Source organism: Lolium perenne, chromosome 7 (assembly GCF_019359855.2).
Source record: "Lolium perenne isolate Kyuss_39 chromosome 7, Kyuss_2.0, whole genome shotgun sequence".
In the NCBI taxonomy this organism is placed as follows: Eukaryota; Viridiplantae; Streptophyta; class Magnoliopsida; order Poales; family Poaceae; genus Lolium; species Lolium perenne.
Genome location: NC_067250.2, coordinates 282,233,318 through 282,241,994, shown reverse-complemented (window position 1 = coordinate 282,241,994; position 8,677 = coordinate 282,233,318). Strand labels below are relative to the sequence as shown.

At 41.6% G+C, this 8,677-nt stretch overlaps 1 long non-coding RNA gene and 2 pseudogenes across 1 annotated transcript; 1 reads left to right on the top strand and 2 right to left on the bottom strand.

Annotated features, from left to right (window-relative positions):
* The first annotated feature begins 429 nt into the window (after nt 1–429).
* LOC127312499 (uncharacterized) lies at nt 430–5,618 on the top strand (annotated as a pseudogene).
* Nucleotides 5,557–6,647, bottom strand: LOC127312503 (uncharacterized). Its single transcript, XR_007858406.2, has 2 exons — nt 6,449–6,647; nt 5,557–5,987 (listed from the first exon to the last, which is right to left on the bottom strand). It is a non-coding gene; the product is annotated as an uncharacterized lncRNA (long non-coding RNA).
* Nucleotides 6,648–7,291: 644 nt separating this feature from the next.
* LOC127315220 (protein CYPRO4-like) lies at nt 7,292–8,559 on the bottom strand (annotated as a pseudogene).
* Between the last annotated feature and the right edge of the window lie 118 nt (nt 8,560–8,677).

Sequence of the window (8,677 nt, the reverse complement as noted above, 5' to 3'; positions counted from 1 at the left end):
CAACCAAGAACATGGAGGAGGATCAATTGGCATGGTGGAAGGAGACCAAGGCGGACATCATGGCGAGGAAGATGCTCACGCGTCAAGGTCGCGGGGCAAGCGGTGGTGGAGCATCGACTACTCGAGGTGAGTCTCTGATGAGTGGTGGTGGTGGTGGCGATGGACGCATCTACCACTATTTCGATGTTTGATGCTTGATCGCGTTGTGATGGTGAGTTGCAACTGTTTGGGTACCGCCGTGACTTGAACATTGCCCATGATCGTAACAATTTGATGTAAAAAAATTTGAACTATGCATCACATGTTTTGTATAGATCATGTTTAATCTGAAATATCTATTATCTAAAACCCTGTTTTTATGGCAGAAATCGCGTGAAAAATAGTCCCAACCCGCCTATTTTACGGAATACTCGCGATACGGCCCAGTTTTTTACGGGGCTGTTAAACATGCTCTTATAATCCGCCTCATCTCCGGCACTTCCTCTCTCCCCTCTCTCACTCCATCCGCCTCATCGATCGACGCCGACTGCTCCGTGCCGTGATTTCTTGCTCGCGCTGCCTCGCCGAATCGCCGCGCTAGGGTTTCCCCTCCCGCGGCGGCCGTCGGCTCGTACTCGGTTCGGAAGGTACCTCCCTATGCACCTCCCAGTTTAGGCTTTAATTTGGTGCCTCCAGCCTCCTGGCGGTCAAATTCCTGTCCTCGTTGTGTGTGCGGGGTTATAAAGCTGTGAGACATTGGTCAGATCAGATCCGTTTAAGCCTTGTTCCGGGTGGTGAAACTGGGTTGAATATAGAGTGGCTCATTATCGGGAGCTTAGTTAGGACTCTTTGTGGTTTCAGATTTTTTTTTTTTTTGAGGTTAAAGCCAGGTGCACTGCAATCCGATTAGATAGAATAGATTGTTATGTACAAGAAGTGGAGCTGAAAACCATGGTTTCAGAGCTTTGGTGGTTAGACAGGTAGTGTTGTTTCAGTTGGCACTGCGTTGCATATACGTTTATTTGCTCTGGCCTTGCTGTGTGGAACATGCTATTTTGAAGCGCAATTAATACGCTTTGGTGCCTCAGGTGTGGTGGATGGATTGATGTGTAGTTCGTTCATTTTGTCAGTTACACTATTGCTTAGGTTCTGAAATTTCGAACATACATTGTGGGTAATTTTTCTGTTTGGACGTTTCTGTATGATCGCTTCTCCTTTGCAGGAAGTGGCTATATGGATCACTTTCATGCTTATTTGTTTATTTTCGATTGGGAACAGATGGTTATTTTTTGTAGTATAATTTGGAAGAATTGAAGAACAGATGCTATGTACTATATGTTCAGATGCTCACAAGGCACTTAATGTCTTTGTGGGTTAGGGTTAGGGTAACGGCAGGTTCCTCTTTTATTTTTGCGGGTAACGGTAGGTTCAGTTATGTGCTGCTTACAATCTCACTGTATAATTACAAAGAAATTTTAAATTATTTCGGCGGTTTTGGCAACATTAGGGAAGAGAAATGGGATTTCTATTAAATTCTTTCAGTGTGTTTGGCAATGTTAGGGAAGAGGAGTGGGAGTTTGGTGAGGGATGAGACATGGGAAATCGATTTTTATTCCCTTTCCTTTGTTTGGTACATGATGGGAGTTATTAGTGGGAATTTGAGAAGTTTATACTTATGAAGGGAAAAAAGCTTTTAAACTATGGCCTTTGTGACTCTTGCTCCTGATCTCCAAAGGGGAAAAGAAAATAATGAAGTAAATCTTGAACATGTGAAGGCAAAAAAAAAGGAGGGACTACAAACGGGATTTTTTTTGATTGATTTATGAAGGGAAAATAAAAGAATCATACTTTCATAGCAATATCAGATAGAGATATACACAGGTGCAAGAGAAAAACTAGCTTGTGGCATGTAGATTGTCATGAATGCTCTGCTTGTGCCTTGACGTCGTCTCTGCATATTATGCTGGCAGTTAGCGCTTGCCAAATTCATGCCAGAAAAAGGTGGTGCCGCCACTGGATGCGTATCTAGCTCCGGGTATTATTTAAGATATCCGTCGTGTTTGTTCCATCACTTCTGACGCGCTACATGGATGAACAGCACAAGGGTGTCTTTGATTCGTTTTATACACTAATTCTCTTTCTGTAGTCGAATTAGGGAACAGTTATCAGTTCTGCAAGTTGTAGATAGGTTGCTTCAAGCCTTGGTTATTGTTTTTATTGTAAACCAAGAATAGCTATAGCAGCAGAATTGCTGGATACGAGGAGATATTCAGTTCAGCAACAACGGTAGGTTGGTGTTCAGTTAGAATGGGTCTCTAAAATAAGTTGTAGAATATGTTCCAGTCTTTCCATAAAGTACCTGATTGTGCAAATTGGTTGGGCAGATTGCAAGCAGTAATTACTTGAGTAATCTGTCTATAACATAGTTATTTCCGTGCAATGATCCTACAATTCACATTTGGTGACCCCTGACCCCTGATAAACTATTTTCAGTTGCAGTATTTAATACGATTGCCAGTTGATGTTTTGTGGTAGAGTTATAACAATTTATTCATATTAACTAATCAAAACATTTAACGTCTTGCCTGATGTTTGTTCCGATCTGGGCCAAAAGTTATATCTTCATGATCCGAGTCGTATGGAGATCTTGCTGGTCAAAGCAGCTATTCAATCAGACCCTCTTGAATATTAAATCATCTGCTTTATTTTTCAATAATCTTTACTGGCATGCACCACACAGTTCATGCTTCTACGAAGTATCGAAAGTGGGGCATACAAAGTTACAAACTCACATTTAGTCTCCAATTGACCTACGCTACCTTTTAGTTAAAATGCAGCTGTAGTGTTATTACGAGAGTTTCGATCTGATCATTCAAATTGACAACCATTATTGTCATCTAGTGTTCATACTGCATGGGGAAGCAAAACCTTACGTGTTATTATCCATTGCTGGAATTTTTTGTATTATATCCATATTCACTACCTATCTTGGTTACTGATATTAGTGCAATGCAAATCCATGCTAATGTGATTTTTGTTTATTTTGTGTGCAGACATACTTGGCATACAGATATTTTGGTTTTACTTCAAGTGCACTAGGTGCTCAGCTAAGATTATTTTTAAAACAGACCCCCAAAATTCATATTATACAGTGGAATCTGGGGCTAGTCGAAATTTTGATCCTTTGGCGTGAATAGGATGAGGGGAAAGGTATAGGGCATATTCTGAGCAGCTTCAGTTTTTCTGTCAGTTTGAGCTTGAATTTAATCATGGTGATGTATTTTCTTTTGTTCAGGTTGTGGACAACGAGAAGAGAAAACAAGCAGCAGAGGACATGGGCGATGCAATGAGAGCACTGAAGAACAGAGCAAACCACTCAAAGCAGGACATGGACATACTTGCTGCTTTAGAAGAGATGCGGTCCATGAAGGTGCAATCTGGGTTTAATTTCGGTTACACTGTACTTGTGTATCCACATCAAATGTTGACTTCCTGACTACTAACATTAATTTTGTGTGCTGTTTGCAGTCGAGACATGCAGGAGTATCCGTTAACCGGATGCTCGAAATTTTGAAGCACTCCACTCACCTTAAGGCAAGTCCTCACACACTTTTTTTCTAGATGTTTAATAAAGAAAATTACATGTAGTGTTTCATCTCTTCGGGAACTACTTAGAGTACCTTGCTTATGACATGGTGTCCTGGTATTATTTTCTTAAAACCTCTCTCTAACATTTGTGATTTTGTGTGATTACAGGAGGAAAAAATAGTAGCAGAACTAGATGATGAAGATGAAGAACTCATCAAATCAATCACTTCCCGAGTAATCCTCTATGTCGACTTCCATATGTACCTGCAGGTGCAAAGTTGTGCATGAGTTTTTTCTAACCCTCTTATACCATTGGCTATTGCAGAACTCGAAAGATTATGTGAAAAGGATCGAAGACGGCGATGGTGATGAAGATTTCGTTATACCAGGCCAGTTAAGGTTCATGGCAGAGGTAATTGTTGTCTCATTATATTCTCCCTTTTTGTTTATGTTTTTATTTCTACCTGTTAGTGTTATGTTCTTAATCATCAATAATTATAAGAAAACTGTAGCACATCAGCTTGAATTTTATTTCATCCTCCCAAACTAGTCGACCTGACACAGTTACAACCTCAAAATATGCTGAATTATCATTTGTGTATGACTGTTCTATTTGAAGCATTTTGGAATTTCTCTTCTTGATGTGTAACTGTAAATATGTGGCCTTTTTATGTAGATTTTTTCAAAATGCAAGATAGCTGTAATACTAAGCTTCAAATACTGAAATACTAGTTTTGTGTGAAGTGTTTATTGTCATTTCTCTAGGATGTTTTCAGTTTGCATTAGGGTAGTCATAGTGCATATGTTAGTAGTCTATGTTAGTATCTCCATAGTGGGCAGTGTCATAGGTGTGATTACATAGAGACTTTCATTTATTACTTTGTAGAGTCATTTTTCATTAGGAAGTGCTATGTGATGGTAACATATTATGTTACCCCAATTGTCTCTCTCCTCTTTAATTAATTGCCACATCATTGTTTTTCCTAGGTGGTATGCATGTTACCACCTATGTTACTTGCACTATGGAAGGTGTAAGATATAGCAACAGTTAGAGTTAAATGGACGGTAAGCCGTTTCGAAACGAAAAAAATCACGGATAAGAGTAAATGCTGGTCATTCGGCAATAGGAAACATTGCACTAATCTAATTGTGTTATGGATTAGCAATTTATGTTGAAGATATTTCTGCAGTTTTTTCTGTGGAGTGTTTATTGCTTGCTTTTCTGTCTTGCCATGAATATTTTACTATATTTCTAGTTTTCAATTCGATGTCTCATGAATTTGTTTGTTTGGTCAGCTGAGAGTTCTGTTATTTTGTTTTGCAGATCAATGGATCTTCTGAATCAGTGTTAAATCCAACAGATGTGTTGACCAAAAATAATAGTACCTAGAGTTCCACTAAACAAGGTAGGCAATAATTTCTTCACTGTATCCATTAAACTGTTAAGGTCCATGACTGCACATACAGGACCCGAAATTTGATAATTTGCTATTTTAACGTGCTCCGGGCGTGATCGTGTTCCACATCATGCACTTAGGCAGCTTATCTTCCCAGGACCATCATTATTGTCTATTACCAACGTCCACCTGTTTATGTTGCTATTCGCCTTTAGTTTTACCAGTCTTATTTTTTTTCCCTGCAGGAAACAAGACCGCGGGATCTAAGATGCCCAAAATTCATAGTAAAACCAAAGCCTTTTGGCGCAAATCCTCAGAGGAAACAGATGACTGAGTCTGGCAAAACAAGCACCTGCCTCAGAGGAAAAAAATGGAGTTTCAGTAGAGAAAACCAATGTTCTTCAGTCCCTCTGCCAGACTGAAGGCAACGGGTTCTTGGAAGTTACAACTGCGTCGGAGCAGACAAGCCCCTGTAGCACGATGGTGCAACTTAGTATGTATAGCCGATTTCTTGTAAAAGAACTAGTACAAATGCCCGTGCGTTGCCACGGGTCCTTAAAATTTATTTTTCAATGCACATATAATTCACAACTCACTGACAAACTACATGACATTAAACTCTGGGGCCTATGTATCGATCAGTAAGAATGACAACATTATTCTAGTGATGTGCATCAGCTACAAGATATAGGATGATCTTAGCATCAAGGGAAAAGAAAAGAAAAGGTACAACACATGTGGAGCAGCTGGAGACTAAGATCTTATCATGAAAGTGTGCCTTTTCGCCCTTCATTCATTCACCTGAAGTGTAGCGACCTTGGCCTGATCACCTGCTTCATTGACCTCCGACCTGCTTCATTGATCTCCGACGAAATAGTGGTATATCCATACTCGCATAACACTTTCTTGATTGGCTCGTAGTGGAACCACAACTCGACAAACAAGTCCACCACCTAGTGCTGACCAGCGATGGTGCCTGCCGTTGACGCCAAATTTACTGCCTTGACGGGGGAAATCACAAACCTTACCAAGTCCAGAGAAATGTTCAATGTAGAGGGTTACAATTATGAAGAATCAAACATAGACTCATACAAAATGACTAAATACAGCCGAATCAAATGTTAACTATTAGCAATCCCTCACTGAAGTTCATTATAACCCTTATATTTATTTAGTACTCAAGAGTGGTTCAAAACCAAAACTCGAAAAAAAGACCACATTCTCAAGTCCCGGTGACCAATTATCTAGATGTAAAAGGAAGTAGCAGTATATACATAATCGTAGAGCACTTTCTTGATTGGGTCGTAGTGGAGCAGAATTTCGACAAATAAGTCTACCACGTAGAGCCAAACAAATTAACAAAAAGATAATAGATAAATCATTTGAAGGGATCATACATTGGCTGGTATACCAGACAGACAATGATGACAAACTGAAAACTGCTTTATATGTACTCAGAGATGGAAAAGAATGAGAGGTGGTACCTTATCCTTCATGTACCTAATACAAGCAGAGTCAATTGTGGGCAGCATCACCCTCGGCGCACCTCCAGGGGCTTGGTGCACGCCTAAGCCAAGGGATAAAAGCCAGAAGCGCATCTCGCCAGCTCCCACAAATGTATCTTGCCAGCTCCCAGCAGCATCTCGACGGCTCGCTCTTTGCCTGTTCCTAGCAGCACACCCCACCAGCCTCCCAAGAATAAGCAGATCACCAAAGACCGGCAGCAGCAACACCTTGATGGCCCAGCAATAGAAGATCGCTGAGATCAAGCTGTTTACTACCCCAGTACCTTGCTAGGATCGAGCTCTTCAGTTCTGCAATCTCTAAACCAAATTCTGGTTCCAATGTTACACTAAGACCTGAATCTTACTACAACTGAAGTACCTGAAGAAGAGAGTACACCATTTAAGTTCAGAGAGAAGACATAAGAGAGTACATGCTATAGTTCAGTACTTTCATTGAGAAAATGACAGAAAATGAACTACGATTCAAGAGATACCATCTTAGATGCAAATGCTTATATCCAAGACACATCAATGAACAATAAGTACACCCATTAACCAAAGCAAGCAGTGAAAGGTCCAATCTTTCTGGCGGACGCACCTTCAGCCCTGGACGTTGATGCACATGATGTCCATGCGTCCAGCAGGTGGACGATAGACCCGTGGTGGAGGGTGTCATCCATGACGACTCGGTTAAGGTCGGTGGAGACCATGGACTGCAGCGAGTGAACACCGTCGAGAACAACATCCGGAAACACTCGACTGCTACGCCCCTATCACGCCCTTGGCGTTGACAGGACGCATGTCCGCCACCCGCAAAGACAAGCTGGATCGTGTGCCCGGACCCTTGGGGAGCTCCGCGATATCCTTCACCGCGCCCGAGGTCATCTTAAACACTTCTTTTACGACATGAAGCCTGCACATACATTTTTATAGCATATACATTACATAGATCAAGAGCATATACATGACATACCAGAAATTGGCTGAACCTAGACATTGCCCTAGTATATGCAGCATGGGATTCACATTTTTTTATATGAAGCTTAAGCATTGTACTTGATGTAGATACTAAAAACTTTGTAAGCACGCACATCTTATGATTAGAGTAGCCGTGGTACAGTAAGAATAAAATGTTTCAAAGCAAAGTACAGACCAAAATATTAACCGATTTACGGCAGCATTGATTCCCCAAGCTTACCCAAAACTGTCCACCATGAAATTTGTTGTCATTCCAACCAAGATCGATGCAAGCTGGACTGAGCTTCAACAAGCTATGCGTTGCGATCCAATTTCCCATACTCCCATGGAACCCAGCATTCTCTTTCCCATCATAAAGACAATACAAATCAAGACCAAGTATGTGTCTGTCATGCCCAAAATCTACTTCCCATCATAGGTAATATCCACATGAGTAATTGGTGATCCCAGCACTGTGTAACACTGTCTTCGCCATCTTTCATCGAACTCTTTGAGTAGAGCATGATCTTGCCATCCACAGTAACCAACAACAACTGAACCATTCCTAGTACTTGCATAGCACTTTGGAAGTTGATGCCCTATGAGAACCGATGGCCTCAGATAATGCAAGACTTTGGTGACCCATAGGAGCTACCATCGCCTACAGGGCTACACCTCACACATCACACCTACATAGTTGTCTTCCAGTCCCAAAAAGATTGTCCCGGAAGGTTCAAGCTGCACACTCTTACTATCGTTGGCAATGTCTCGCATCGTGATGTCAGATCCATCCTTCTAGAATCGCCACTCAGTGACAACCTTCCCGGTGTTGATGTCGACATGGTGGGCGGCGTTGGAATGGGAGCGCCCATGTCTCCAGGGCTCATGAGCATCATGTTGGTCTCGCTGCGCATCAGCAGGGCCTTCTTTAGCATCGAGTAGGAGCTGGTCTTAATGCCAATGCGGCCGACGGAGATCTTCACTGAAACGCCCTACCCGTGCATGTTGTGGCAGAAGTTCTTGACCACCTCTATCCCAGCGCCACCGACCAAGAAAATGTTGTCGAGTGTGCCGAGCGTCAGGCTCTGGATGCCGCTGTCGTCGCTGGCCTCCTCCTCAAAACAGGGTGATAATTAAATACTGCAGCCATAGAATTGAAATCTTAACCGTTTGATGATTGAAATTTAAGCTAATTTCACTTCTGAGGTAAAAGGACATGTTCCTGGGTTGTTTAATCAAATCAACCAGATT